Below are 16,128 nucleotides of genomic sequence, written 5' to 3' on the forward strand. Positions count from 1 at the left end.
GCTGATGTAACAGAAACGGGTCCATATTTATAGGAATTACTATCTGGTTTTACACATATCCTTTATTCGATTTTAAGTCACCATAAAATTTTTCACAAAGCAAGCACATTTTTTCAATCAGTGCCAAGTGGAAACCGTACGCCCATCACACGGTGTCATTTGCTTCTCAGAACTGGATGTTTCTCTGTGGCTTCTTGGGCTTTGGACTAAGTTCAAGGGTAGAATTGGGGGTAGATCTGAGTTCGCGGCAGCAGTTAGAAGGACTAAGTATATTTTCCTCAATCTGCAGCTGAAGTGTCCGAGTGATAAGAGTTGCTCAAGGTCACAGTTAGCAAACAGCAAAACCTGCATTCTCTACACAGATCTCACAAGTACCAACCCTATCACCCATTTGCTACGAAAATTGACATTTTTATTTAACTGGTGTCTCCAAAGGTTAGTGATTTATGTTCTTATTACAATAATTTTCTGGCAAATGACAATATAATGTCTTATTTAACAAAAAAAATCATTTATTATGATTTTTTTTGGCAGAGGAGACTTTCTCTGAAAAGGTTGATACTTACTTATTTCATTGGTTGAAGTGGAAAGAGTTTCTACTTTAGGTGTAGAAGACTTTCACTCTGCCATACTTGTTTACAGTAATTAATATTCATGTACTATTACATAGCTGTAATGCATTTTCTGCTCATAAATCAGAGTCCTATGTAACAAAATGTTGTTATGTTATTACAAGTAATTAAAGGAAATTTCTTTAGAACAAAAATGAACTGCTGGTAAAATTTCATGACATTACTTTTTTCTTTCTTTCTTTTTTTTGAGGTATGGGAGTTTGAACTCAGGGCCTCTGCCTTGCTAGGCAAGTGCTCTATCACTTGAGTCACACCTCCATCATTTAGTTTTTTTGTTTTTGCTCTTGTTTTTTTTTTTTTTTTTTTTTGGTGGGACTGGGATTTGAACTCAGGGTTTCATGCTTGCAAAGCAGGCGTTCTACCACTTGAGCCACACCTCCAGCCCCTCATTTAGTTTTCAGTTTGTTGTTCAGATAGGGTCTTGCTAACTTTGCCAGGGCCTGTGTGGGAAAATGAGCCTCCTTCCTCAGGCTCTGAAGTAAGCTGGGACCCAGGTGTGCATCACCACACTTGGTTACAGATTACTTTTAAAGTTACAAATTCTAAGATATGCTACTCATATTTTAACAGTATTTATTTAACATTCAATAAGATATTGAAAAGAAAAAATATTGAACTAAAAATAGAAAATGAAAAGCTGTCTAGACAAGAAGTTAAAAAAAAAAACTATTCAGATTTTTGGTTAAATTTGGGAGGGAAAACATGGAATACCAAACCAAAATAAGGCAGAGATCAGGAGGATCCTGGTCTGAAGCCAGCCCAAGGCAAATAGTTTGCAAGACCCTATCTTGAAAATACCCAGCATAAGACAGGGCTGGTGGAGTGGCTCAAGTGGTAGGGTGCCTGCCTAGCACTCATGAGGCCCTAAGTTCAAACCCCAGTACCAAAAGAAAATTAAGGAGCTGGGAGCTGTTGGTTTAAGTGAATGTGTCACAGAAGAATGAGCAAGGTATGAATTTTATTTAGTTCTACTGTCAAACACGATCAATAAATCTCAAGGAAAATTAGATTTTAAAAATGCCAGGGATTGAAATACATGGCCACACAGTTTGAAAATGAAATAAGACAATTGCAAAAATTATAAAATGATCCACTTCAAGAAAGAAATTTTTGCTTTGTAAACTATAATATAGGTTGGAAAATTGAGGAAATAGAATAAACATATTTTTCCCAAATGGGAGGGAACAAATCACTACATTCTGTTTACTTTATATACTTCAAAGGATTCTACATCTTTGAGAACAAAAAATCAACTGGAAAATGAGAAAGAGTGAGAAGATTGGAAGGATTTAGCACTTGTTTTTGTAAACATGAGGAATCTGAAATAAATATCCATGGCTGTGCTCAGTTTTCAAATTTCAAATCGGATTTGAAAATATGTGATTATTAAGGTCACCAACACAGACTCTGTGTGTATGGCGAGGAAAACACTTCTGTGCTGTTGCTGAACACGAACCCCATTATGCTGTTGACAAGACAACGTCTAGCACTCAGAAGGTCATCCAAGAGACAGCGTGAACATTTTAGGGGGATTTTCTACATTTACAGAAATCATAGAGGATTTATTCATGAACACAAAAGTAAACACCAAATGACATTTACACGTGGTGTGTGTGATGAAAACCAAAATCAGATAATTAAAATATAGCAGCTGTATATTAAAATATACAGTTGACGAAAATAATTTCTGAATAGTGTAATAAATAAACAAATATCACACAGTTATGTAACTGAGATCTGTCTCCTATGGATGTAAGCCATGCGTAAGAGCTAATTTTTAGATTCTTCAATTTTCAAAATGCAAATCTGGCCATAGGTAAACATTAAATATTTTTCCACAGCAAATGATATGACTGACAAAGGACTCTCCAGAGTTTTAATAGACCCCAAACAAAAAAATGATGAATCTAGGCTATAACAATTTGAGGAAATGGGGATATACTGAAGAAAAAAATAAGAGGGTCTTAATGGATTTCAACATAAGTTCCCTCAAAGAGTCTAAGGCTGCCCATTCTTTAAACGTAGCAGAGAGTCACATGTCTAAAAGTTACAGGCTGTACCTCAGTGGGAGAGCACTTTCCTAGCATGTGGATGACTCTGTTTGATCCCCACTACCACCAAAAAAAGAAAGAGAGAGAAAAGGTTCTTATGAAATTGCTAAGTTCTATTATGTCACCCAAGAGTTGTTTGACTTAACAAAATATTAATGAGCATTCAGAAAAGAGCAACCAAACTTAAATTGTGACCACTATCAAATACATGAAAGAAATACTGGTTTGAAGCCATTGTGACCCCAAAAAAGTCAATTAGAGGCATATGGAGTATCCTTTTAGAAATCACTGATGTTAATAAATACATAGATTCTTCAACACAAGCCAGACCTACACTTTTGAAAATATAAACTAAATAAATATAGTTTCTTTCACAAATACGTTTCTAAATATATTTTCTCGGCACAAATTTGGCATGATATTTTAAGTAAAATTTATGACAGCCTAAATGTTAAAATAAGCAGAAATCAAAAGTTAATGTACAGAATATCCTGGAAACTATCAATAGGATCAAGAACTCTTAGAAAAAATTAAGTTTTACCCAGTTGATAATGCATTGTTTCTGAATTATATATTATTCATATTACACAAACAACAATCTTTTAACATTGATGCTAACCTCTGCAAAACAGAAAGTACCAGAAAAAGGAGAGATTTATTTTGACTGTAACTAGTATGACCAGCTCTTCTACAAACCAAAGAGCAATACCAGAATCTTTTTTTTTCTATATTAGAAGCAACAATATTTCTTTAAAGGAAAGGTTTGTGATCTGCAAAGAATATTGTGGCCTTTTCGATATTCTAGATGGTGTGTATAATCTTAAAATTTATGATAAACATGAACTTCTGCAACTATTAAAATATATGAGTAAGTTGGACATGGTGGCTCATACCTGTATCCTAGCAATAGGCAGGTTGAGATGTGAGGGTTGTGAGTTCAAGGCTAACCTGGGCTACACAGTGAGACTCTGCCTCAATCCCCCCCCCAAAAAAAAAATATATATATAAATATTAAAATTAAGGAACACAGCAAGAAGTGTGATTGCTGACAAAACATTGGTGAAAGAGGAACTATCCAGAAGTCACTTTCAGAAGTCTAGCCAGGTCCCATGAAGTGCCTCAGTTTACCTGCAGTAACACACTTCATTAAACAATTGTGGTGCTCAGGCTGCATCAACCTGGGTAGTATTAGCCAGCATTGGAAAATATAGCTTCCAGGCTGGCAGAGTGGCTCAAGTAGTAGAGCACTTGCCTAGCAAGCGTGAAGTCCTGAGTTCAAACCCCAGTGCCGCCAAAAAAATAAATAAATAAAAATGGAAAATATAGCTTCTCACAAAGTCTATAAAAGCCACTCATCTCTCCCACGAGAGAATAACACCACCAATGACTGGAAAGAAGATGCTGGAACAAGCCAGATTGGAATTACCACAGAGAAGTTTGTTCCCATGAGAATTATTTTATGACAGAAACTGTCTTGTGGCACATTGCTATATCCCAGAGATTTTTTTCTGAGTCAAAACCCATGAATTTTCTGTTATTTGGGATTTGATAATCTCACACGTAATTTGTGTAGCATCAACTTGCATCTGTGTTGTTGTTACTCACAAGCACGTAACGTATCAACGTGCCGTGATTCTACCTAGGAGGGGGCACCACAAAGGTACCACAGGGGAAAGTAGTGGCCTTGCACCCTCTTGTGACGTATGAAGCAGTGGTGGGCAAGAGGCAGCCAGGGCAGCATTCGGGTCCCTTCTGTGTGCATGCATCCCTGTTGAAGTTGTCACTGTGCAGAAATCTTCGTGACAGTGAGCAGTGTCTCCCAGCCACCCAGAACGGAGTCCAAACACCTAACCCTGGCATAGATGGCCAGTCATAACCTGAGTCCTGCCCCTCATCATCCTGTCTTCTTCTCAGATCCTCTTACAATTTGTGCTGCTGGCAATATGGTCTTCTGGCAGCTTATCAGTTCCTGGACTCATTCCTGCCCGTGCACCATCTGTCTCCTGCCCCTCCACCACCAGGACACTGTTTCCTTGCTCTTCACCCTGATAGCTCCTGGTCTCCTACCAGGACTAAACTGACAGGGTCCCTCCTTCCAGAACCCTCCTGCTCCAATCCCAACCCAAGAGGGAAGCTGAGTGAAGGTTCCACCACTACCTCCAGTTGGGGCATTTGTCACACAGAGCTGTAATCTGTCATCTCTCCATTGTCTGTCTTCCCCGCTGGGCTGTAATTCCTCCAGGGAAGAGCCATGTCTCGGTGTCACTGTGCTGGGCTACTGCCCAGTCTCTGCACCCAACTAACACTGAGTAACGTTTGCCTAGACCCATGCACGTGGCCAGGTACAGACATCTGTAAAATGTTCCATCTTGCTCAAAAACAAGGAGATTAAATTAAAATGATTTGAAACAATTTTTCTTCTTGGTGTTGGTACTGGGGATTGATCTCAGAGCCTCAAGCTTGCTAGGCAGCACTTTTTGTGTTGGTTACTTTTGAGATAGGGTTTCACTTTATGCTCAGGCTGGCTTGGATCTCAATCTTCCTGTTTGTGCTTCCCCACCCCAGCTGGGATAGTAAGCTTGAGTCACTGCACCTGGCCTTAAAAACATTTTTGAAAAAAAAAAAATTACTATGCTCACCCTGGCTAAATGTTCTGAGGTTGGACACTGTTTAGCCAGAGGGTGAACTGTTGCCATCTTTCTCAAGGGCAACTTGGTGGTATCAAAAAGCAATGGAGACCAGGTATGGTGACACATTCCTATAAATCCAGCTACTGGGGAGGCAGAGACAGGAGGATTGGAATTTGAGCCCAGCCTGGGCAAAAGTTACTGAGATCTTAGCTCAAAACAAGTCAGACATGGTGATGTACCCTGTAGGTCCCAGCTACTCAAAAAGAGCTAGTTACATAACTCAGTGGTAGAGCACTTACCTAGTATTCACAAGGCCCTGGGTTTGATTCCTAGAACTGCAAACAAAAAAAGGGAAGGAAGGAAGGGAGGGAGGGAGGGAGGGAGAAAAAAGAAATATCTTTGAGCTGGGGATATGGTTCAAGAGGTAGAGCCCTTGTCTAGCATGCATAGAATTCTACACTGGATTCAATCCCCCATACCAGAAAAAAAATGCATTGGAAATATTCACACATATCTTTGATCCCAATAACCCTACATAAGGAAATTTATTCTGAAGAAATAGTCAAAGATCTATGTACAAAGATCCCGCTGTAAGGCAAGTGACTGCTTTGTCATTTACAGCAGCAACAATTGAGAAACAACCTCCATACCAGGTAATGAGAATTGCTGTGTAAATGGAGTGACATCTATGGACAAAACAGGACCTGACCATTACAGTACCCCTGGAAACAAATCGATTGGACAGATGCTGAGTGAACACAAGGCAGACAACACAGCAGAATGCAAGCATTCTCCATTGAAATAAATGCACCGATGTGTGCATCTCGGCGTGTGTACACCGTCCATCTGTCCTCACTCAGCAAAACACTATGGCCATGACCATTGTTCCACATCCAAATCAGGACAAAGTAAATGCCCAAAATGTGAATAATAATTATCTCTGTGGGGTGGGATTCCTGATGATTTTTGTATTTTTCTTTATTCTCTCACATTTTTTTCTAAAGTAAACGTATATTGTGCTATAAGGGAGAAGGAGGAACAAAGAGGAAAGGCAGAACAGAACCAGCTGCAAAGAGAGCTTTGGAAAGTAATGACTGCTTTTGAAAAGCAGTGAGCAAAATTGTCAAAAGGCAGCTGGGCATCATCAAAGCTGCCTGTGAATGCAACACCTGGAAAAAAAAAATTCTCCTGATGAGAATTTTAAGGGCTGGGGGAAGGGCTCAAGTGGTAGATCACCTGCATAGCAAGCGTGAGGCCCTGAGTTCAAACTCCAGCACCACCACAAAAGCAAACAAAACACCTTAATGTCTCCCTTCTATTTCCAGAGCATCTCTCCTCCTTGCACCTGCCAAACCTCATTTATCTTGTGCTCTGACCTCTTTCTAGTAATGTCTGCTACTTTCAATGTCGGTCGGTGAAGTAGCTTTGCAATGGACCTGGGGTTTTGTTTTTTTTTTTTTTAGGATGGGATCAGTGAGGGTTATGTATATCCATTTTCCCAGGATTCTATTTTAAAGTGCATTTCCCTAAATGTCACCTTAATCTGGGACACCCAGCACCTGAGCCTCCTCTAAGTCACTCTGAGTCTTGAAGTTCATTTTGAAGTTCAAAGTCAAGTGCAGAGTAGATGTTACAGATATACACATTGTAAAGTAATAGGGAAAGTTTGAAGGAAGGAGCTAGCATCTTCGGTGGCTCAGGAAGAATCCACTGTCTGAGCAAGGACTTGAGGTTGGGGCTTCTAGTCTCAGGTTCTCTGGTCCTGCACACCCAGTCTGACCTATCCCTCCATCACCCAGTTGGCATTCTGGCCAGTTTTTCTTGGTCTCTTCATTTGTGCCACTCTTGGGAAGGACTCACTGGATTGCAAGGGAAAAGGGGCCCAACTAGCCCCCCAGAAGCCTGCTCCACAGGCCCCGCAGCACCTGCAGGTACAGTGAAAGTGTGGTCCACTCCCAGAAACTGTCACCTTTCCATCTTCCTTCCCTCAGCTTCATCAGAGTTAACACACCCTGGACAGCACTGCCATACCTGCTCCACTGGGACTTCAGCCTTGCATCTGAACTGGGATGTCACTTTGCCTTTGGGAAGGGTTCTCTGTGGTCGTTCCACCAACCACCGAGTGGGCTTGTGGGGGCCGTGCTCCTTTCTCCCACACTGAGCCCCAATAGCAGCTATGGGAGGAGGTAAAAGGCTCCAGAGAGAGGAGATGTCAGCAAAGAGCTGATCCTCACCACATCCTGTCTATTTAGCATTTATTGAGTGCTAACTGTGTGCTCCCTGCATCGAAAGGCTCTTGGTCCAGTCAGAAATTTACAAACTTTTCTCAGTAATGTCCAAAAGTGCCACACTGGTCCCTGGACTGCTATCTCCTCACAGCCTTGTTAAGATTAAGGTCATTTTTGCCTTTGTTTCTTCAGACATAGAGTATATCAATTGTGGTCTTTTCAAAGTGGGGAGTTATATGTAACAAGCTTTTGCAAGCAAGAGAAGCAGCTCTGCCTGGTTCTTCCCATAAAACTGCAGCCTGCAAGGTTAAGTTACCCTCTAGTGATGTATGGATTTTCACAGGATGAAATTAATCTGAAAGTAACATAGAGTTGGTGTGGGGGCTCACCTCTGTAATCCCAGTACTCGGGAGGCTGAGGCAGGAGGACTGAGAGTTCCAGCCTGAGCTGCATAGTAAGAGACCCTGTTTCCATAAACACCAAAATTAAAAAAAAAAAAAAACAACTCAAACTAAAAAAAGAAAAAGTAATAAATGTATAAAATATGCTTTAATAATTTCCATTGTCCATAAATTGAAAGAGTTTGTTTCCTTGCTTATTTGTCTTCCAGAAGTAACTCAATAGGGGCTTTTTGTTGTGGTGGTGGGTTGTTTATTTGTTTGTTTTATAGGACCAGGCTTTGAACTCAGGGCTTCACACTTGCAAAGCAGGAGCTCTACCACTTGAGCCACAACTCCAGTCCATTTTGCTCTGGTTATTTTGGAAACAGGTCTCACAAACTGTTTGCCGGGGCTGGCCTGGAACCTTGATCCTCCTGATCTCAACCTCAAAAGTAGCTAGGATTACAGGCATGAGCCATGAGCCTGGCTGTAATAGGGCTTTTGTTCATATAAAATACTTCCTTTTACTCACGGCTACACACGATGCTAGGCAAGGATTCTTGACTAGCATTGTGGAAAGCACTAACAGCAGGCAGGTGCTGGCTGTTAACACAAGCAGTGAGCGGTAGGTTTTCAAATCCTTACTGACAGTTATTTCTGTCTGCTTTCCCCACCTTTGAACCCCAGAGCCAAATTTCAAAGGGAGGTACAGAAAGGATGTATTCCCTCACCCATTTTTTTTTAACACCACACCTCAATGAATAGTAGTGAATTAATTTAGGGCTCAGCCTAGCTGACCAAATAACAACCATTATTTCACTTAAAATCCATTTAGAAGGAAAATAAACTACTGCAGGACACTTAAATTTACATTCCTGAGATTTGAAACAAGAAATGACAACTCATTTAGAAGATTCAGCTTCAGGGGTCTTAGCAGACACTGAATAAAGAAATACGGGTGGGCCTGGGCTGCTGTAGTGGCCTCAAGTGCTTTTAGACTAATCAGAGCTGCAGCTGGGAGCCCCAGGCTGGACCGGATGCCACTTTTACAGCCACCTTTGAAAAGCAAAAGGCTATCCAGGCTCTTAAAGAGAGGACTCCTGAGATCACCCCCAGCTTTGATGCCGCTCTTTATAAAACAGCTTTGGGAGAATTACTAACAGGCAAATGAAGGACATGGCACTTGCTCTGATCTGCTAACAGCTAATGGGACTTGTAGCTGTCAGAGCAATGATGCCAGGTCAAATTCCCGAGGATACAGTTCAATGAAACCACTCTGGAAACCACCTCCTGCCTGGGTAGCCATCAAAAGCCCCCAATCCTTGAAAATGAACTTGAGGTTTTCTGCCCACCCATGAGACATAGCCAACATTGTCTAGAACTTAGAGTTCAGCACATTCAAAAGAAACTGGGACACAAGGAAATAATAGGTTCGCAGGTTTCTGGGGCTGGTTTCCTTCTTTTTAAAATAAAACAAAACAAAAAACTAAATTCTTGTTTAGAAAAAAGTTCCTCTAATGTCAGGTATAAACCATGAGAGATTAAGGCACAGCCTTTATTGAGTTATGGACAGACTAACTCAATTTCTTCACCCACAAGACTTGGGATCACAAGCTGTCAAGGTCCCCTTTGTATTGTAGAGGCAGAAAACTGTTTGTCTTAGGCTGCTTAGTAAGGCAGAGGACATGTGGGGCTAGAATGTACCCCTGTGCTCTCAGACCTGACAGCTTGCTTCCCTGAGCCGTCTGTAAGTGCCGCACAAAGCACATCATCATGGTCCCCTTCTGCTCCCATGTGCAGGCATGGTAGGACATGTGAATGGGGGGGCCTGGTAGACTCAAATGTGGCAGAAGTGTAGCCACATGCTGCTGGCAAGAGAAAAACCCGCACTGTGAGTCAGGCACACGGTTCTCAAGTAAGGACCCTGCACCTCTCCCAGGTGACAATGTGGGCCAAGCTACGGGAGCCTTGTGAGCATCACGTTCTTCATCTGAAGAAGTGGAATAATGCTTGTCATATGGGGCTGACGTGACAATAAGGTTAAAGATCATAGCATTTGTACAGCGGGGAGCCCAGGTCTCCATTAAAGTTCTCCCCCTCCCTGCACCCTGAATGCCATTTCCCTAGAAGGAAAGGGGCAATTATAGATACGCCATAAATGACAAGGACGACACATTTGGAAGGTGGGATCAGTGATTCCACAAATACCAAATACAGAGAGCCTGCTCCAGTCAAAACAAGGTTCTGAGTGCTTTGGATGCCCAGGGAGAAGAGCATCTCTAGTCTGCTTGGAGGTTAAGGGAATGAGAAGGGATGGGAAAGGGGAGGCCTGTGCAGGGCGGACCAGAGATGTAGAGAGAAATGTAACACAAGCCACATGAATAATTTTAAATGTTATAATAGTCACATTTTTAAAGTAGTAATAAGCAACATTAATCTTAACAGTATATTTTATTTAGCCCAATGTATCAAAATATTATTCTAAGCTGTACTGAACAATGTAATCCAGTTTATACTGGGTGAGCTCAAATTCCAGACAAGCAGAAAGAAATGGAAAGAGAAAGCTCAGTCCTGCCCAAGTTACCTGCTTCCTGGGGTTGCAGCAGCAGCAGGAGGAGTCATCCATGCTGACAGGGCTGCCTCACTGCTGGCTGCTCACCCAGCCCATCTTCTGTCCCCTGCCCCTCCCTTGAGAGGCCCTTCATTTCCTCTGCAGCCTGGCTCAGCTCTTACACCGCCCCCCCGCCACCCCCAGGGGCAGGCCAGGGGCTGAGAGGGCCTGCAGAGCAGTCTTCCTGCTGGCAGGCATGAGCCTCAGCAAAGTCAGAAACTGAGATTTTCCTTTAGATTCTCTGGCATATTCTGGAAACCCTTTTTTCTACAATCCTCTGTCCAGGGTTCTTTCTTAACTATTCCTGCCAAGAAATTAATTCATACTAAGAAGCAAATGACTTCTGGGGCCCATCTTTCCCAGGGTTATTGGTATTTTTAAAGGATCAAAAGGTGAGCCAGGTGCCTCTGGCTCACACCCATAATCCTAGCTTCTTGGGAGGCTAAGATTATGATGGAAGGATTGTGTTTGGAGGCCAGCCCAAGGAAATACTTCACAAGACCCCATCTCCAAACGAACCAGAGCAAAATGGATTGGAGGTGTGACTCAAGTGGTAGAGTGCCTGCTTTGCAAGTGCAAAGCCCTGAGTTCAAACCCCAGTCCTACCAAAAGAAGAAAAAAGATGAAATAATGAAAGAATAGCTAAATTTTAGTGAGTGCTTTCCAGGTGCTAGGCACTAAGCTAAGAGGACAGTGCCTTGCGCTAGGGAATAAGTGGACAATGGTGACAACAGGTGGAACAAACTGAGGTACATTCCTACTGCTTTTGAATCCCCAGGAGACAACTTTTCTGTGACTACCTATCGGAAACAGTCAGCGGGGGAGATGAGGGAGCTGCACTTTTCCCCTTAACTTTTAAATTTTAGTGCCATTTGCTTTATTTATGGATTGGGGTCACAAAGTGAAATCAATTTTCATCCATTTGCTTATTCATTCAAGTGCTAGGAATATAGCAACAGTTAAGACTGGCCATGCTCAGGCTGCACACAGTGGTACACACCTGTAAACCCAGCTACTCTGTAATCCTAGCTACTCAGGAGGCAGAGATTGGTAGGATCACAGTCTAAGACCATTAATGAGAAAAACATTAATGAGGCCCTATCTCAACCAACAAGTTGGGCGTAGTGGGACACACCTGTGATCCAGCTACATGGGAGGCATAGGTAGGAGGATCATGGTCTGAGACCAGACTGAGCAAAAATGCAAGGCCTTATCTGAAAAGTAACCTAAAGGAAAAAGAGTCAGGTGTGGCTCAAGTGGTAGAACTCTTGTCTACAAGCATGGGCTCTGAGTTCAAAACACAGTACTGCCAAAAGAAAGAGAGACTGACCAAGCTCTGTTCTTTTGGACCTTACAATATGGTGAGGCAATAAACAAACAAACAAAGTGACAGAATTACGGACAGTGGGCCTCCCATACAGAACAGTGAGAGAGATGAAAAATAGGAAAGGTGGGGAGTGGTGGCTCTGGGGGAGGCTCTCAGGAGGGGGAGTGGCTTTCCCTGATCCCCACAGACTGCTCCTGCTGCACCCCTTGCTCCTTCCTTCTATGGGGCTTCAGAGCACCATTCCTGGCTTCTCTTCTCCACTCACTCACGCTCTCTCAGACAGATTCCTGACTTTCACCATTTCCCACATACCTCCCAAATTTAGATCTCCAGCCCCCATCAGTCCTAGGGGCACCCATAAATTCAACAATCTGACAGCGCCCCCAGGAAGTGTGCCAGCATCCCATATTTAACTTGACCAAACAGACCTGGATTCTCCCCTTCCCCGTGTTTCTGCTTCCCTGGTCACTGTATGCAATTAACACACTACTACTGATGGCTTCAACCAAAAGCTGAAGTATCACTCTGTTGTCATTGCACTTTTTTTTTTTTTGGCAGTACTGAAGTTTGAACTCAAGGACTCAAACTTGCTAGGCAGACTCTCTACCGCTTGAGCCATGCACCCAGCCTTTGTGCTTTCGTGATTTTTCAGGTAGGGACTCGTGCTTTTGCCCACAGCCAGCCTCAGACCTCAATCCTCTCAAGCAGCTGGGATTACAGACATGAGCCAACATGCCTGGGTAATTTTTTAAATAGGTTATAATGGTTGGCAATTAGAATAATGGTCCAAGTCAAGTGTGGTGGCACACATCTATAATCCCAGTATGCAGGGCGGGAGTGGGCTAGGAGGGGAGCCTGAGGCAGGATGATCCAGAGTTCGAGGCCAGCCTTAATTACATATGGAGTTTGGGGCCAGCCTGGGCTATATAATGAGACCTGCTCTCAAAAAAAGGGAGGGGGGGTCCCAAAGATGTTCATATCTAATCCCAGGAATCTGATAATAGGTTACCTTAAATGGCAAAAGGGAACTTTGCAGATATGGTCAAATTAAGGACCTTGAGATGGGATGATTATCCTAGATTATTTGTGTGAGTTAAATTTAAACACTGGCTTTGAAAAGTTTGTAACCTTTCCCAGCTGAGGCCAGAGGGAGACATGACTTGGAAAGGTTGGTCAGAGCTGTGCAACACTGCTGACTTTGAGGATGGGAAAGAGGCCATGAGCCAAGGAACGTGGGCAGCCTCTGAAAGCTAGAAAAGACAAGGAAATCTCTTCATTGTTCATTGAGACCTGGGTCAAATGTCTGTCTTACAGAAGTGTAAGGTAATAAATGAGCACTTTTTTGGTAGTACTGGGGTTTGAACTCAGGGCCTCAGGCTTACTAGGCAGGCGCTCTACCACTTGAGCCACTCCACCAGCCAGCATTTTTTAAAACCACTGTATTTGTGTGAATTTGCTGCAGCAGCAATACAGTAATAAAGTAATAGAGTCACATGATTCAAATTGGAAAAGTACACAGTGGTATATACAACAAGCCTTCCCGCCCTCCACCCCCTGCTCACCTCGTTCTTCTCTCAAGAACTACCTAATGCTACTTGGTATATTCTTCCAGAGGTATTCTTATGCATATATAAACAAATGGAAAAATAACAGTTTTTCACCTTTTTTATTTTATGCAAATGGTAACTATACTATATGTATTGTATACATATTGTCCTACTTTTCCAAAGGAACAATATATTCTAGAGGTTTTCTTATGACTTAACAGAATCCCATTCACGCATAGGATTACTGAACAGCCTCTGATCGCTGGCTGTTTCCAGGCTTTCTAATCACACCACTGTGTGGACAAATGACCTTGAACCTGAAGCACTACACAGGACTGTGTGTCAGTGAGGCAATTCGGGAAGTCATCCATGATCTTTTCTTTTCCTTCATCTACATCGAATCTATGCACATGTCCTGTGGATTCTGTCTCCAGAACAAATCTCAGCCCCCCACCTTCATTCTCGTCCTCGTCCACCATGTGAACTCCATTCCAAGCCACTGTTATCCCTTGAGTTGGCCATCACCAAGACACACCATGGAAGCGCCAGTAAGGAAAGCCCTGAGCTTTCCCAAGAGCTATCTTGGGACCTCAGATTTCCTGAAATGGGATCAATGAGACTAAGCACCCCCACTTCTCTGTGAACCAATGAATGGTGTTGACTGAGAGCTCAGTGATGGGAATCCATTTGGAGGCTCTTGGGTAAAGGAGCTTATTGAGCCTGATCTGACAAGTGCCTCGGTGTCATGGAGTAGATAGCATCTCAGCTGTATCCTCAGTGTGTGTTTTCCAGGGCACTTAAGGTGCTCACACTTGAGCTACACCCCCAATCCTAAAACAAGAATGGAGGCAAAGACAGGAATGGAGGCAAAGACCCCGAAATTGAAATTCTGCCCTGAGCCTAATTCACCACACCCTAAGTCCTTCCCTGAGGACTCCTGGAGTTCTGGAATGGAAACTGGTTTAGGGGGCCCAGCAGTTCTGGAAGAGGAAATATCCATTAGAGGAAGGAGCACTGCTAAGGGAGGATCTCTCATGGTGAATCTAAAAGTGAAAGCCCATGAAGACTAACCAAGAGAAGGAACTAGGTTTGTGATGTGGTTGTGGTTGTCCAGGCATACGTTCTCTTCTCCTTGTAATAATATTTTAATCTGTCATTTACAGAGCACTTACTGTGTGTCATGCATAAACACATATGTTATTTATTTATTTGGGGCAGTACTGGGGATTGTACTCATGGTCTTCCTCTATCACTTGAGCCACACTCCCTTATATGCTTCTAGTTATTTTTTTCCTAACAGACTTATTTTACACACAAGGAACGAAGGGTAATTTTTATTTTCTAGCCTTTCAATGGTTGAGCCCCTGATCCAAGTATAAGAACTCCTTAGTAATTTTCCTGAACAATTAAAATACACAAGCCAGCCATGGTGGGACACACCTGTAATCCTAGCATTCAGGAGATCAAGTCAGGAGAATCACAAGTTCAAGACCAATCTGGGCTAGCTAGTGAGATCCTGTCTCCAAAAAAAAAAAAAAAAATACAAAGAACAATGACCTTCAGGAAGTATTTCAGATTGCAACTACGTACAGTAACGTATATATGTGCCATAGATAGCAACTGAAAGTTGTGTTTAAGATCACAAACTCTATAGAAGATTTCCTGAGCTTGAGCCTGGTTCCATCATTACCAGCTGTGTGGCCTTGCACAAATCCCTTTACCTCTCTGGGCCTACTATATTTAAAACACTTAGAGCAGTGCATTGCATCACATGGGTGCTCATTGTCCGGTACCTGTGGTTTAGCCAGGTACCCATATTGAGGGCTTGCTGAGTGTCAAGCACTGGCCTTGTGATGCATAGAAAGCACTCGTCCTAAGGAAGGTCTCCGGGCTCCCCATTACTCTGCAGGCGACTCATCTGTCCTCTTTTGCAGTGGAGCAATCACAGGCTCCAAAACATCCCCAAGGCACAAGTTAAGTGGCATGAAACCCTGCTTTGTGTGCTTTCAAAGTCGTAACTCAGTAACCAGCACAAAAGTTGGCGTGGTCAGTGTACAGTCCTGCTGTCCTGTAGGCTGGAGGCTGAGCTGCTGCTCTTACTTGCAGGCACAGAGATGCACACGCACACACACATGCACGTGCGCACACGCACATAGACATGCACACACTCACACACACGTGCACGCACACACATGCACTGCACACACACATGCACACACACACGCACACACACACAGACATGCACACACACACACACCACAGGGAGGCTATTCAGGTGGGAAAATTCTGCAGTGCTAGAGCCCTCTGCTGACGGTGCTGCAGAAATTTCTGTCTGAAAGCCTCTCCCAGAACAGAACTGGCAGTGGAAATGACTCACACTCTGAGTTCTTGCCAGGGTGAGACACTGAAGACGTCAGGTCCTTCTTACTTACGGCTGCATGAAGACAAGAGGCTTTGACAAAGCAAGGCAGGCCAAGCTGCATGGGAAAAAAATCAGCTCAGGTGCCAGCTGTGATCTCTTTGCAATAACAAATGATTAGATCACAAAACAACTATTCATTGTGTCTTCATAATTCAGGAGGGAGGGCCTAGGAGAGAGATGCATAGGGATTTTTTGCATCTATCAGCAATGCAATAGTCATCCTTCCAGGAAGGCTCCTGGAAGGCAAAATATGCAAGGAGGGCTGGAGGCATGGCTCAACCAGCAGAGCGCAAGGACCTA

General features: G+C 43.0%; 1 protein-coding gene across 1 annotated transcript in view; it reads left to right on the forward strand.

Moving 5' to 3' along the window:
* The first annotated feature begins 327 nt into the window (after positions 1 to 327).
* Ctse (cathepsin E) overlaps positions 328 to 16,128 on the forward strand; it is a 34,844-nt gene continuing 19,043 nt past the window's right edge. Inside the window, exon 1 of the mRNA XM_020180687.2 lies at positions 328 to 435. The gene's annotated coding sequence lies outside the window, so the exon portion shown is untranslated. The remainder of the gene's footprint in view (positions 436 to 16,128) is intronic.

Source organism: Castor canadensis, chromosome 11 (genome assembly GCF_047511655.1).
Source record: "Castor canadensis chromosome 11, mCasCan1.hap1v2, whole genome shotgun sequence".
Lineage (NCBI taxonomy): Eukaryota > Metazoa > Chordata > Mammalia > Rodentia > Castoridae > Castor > Castor canadensis.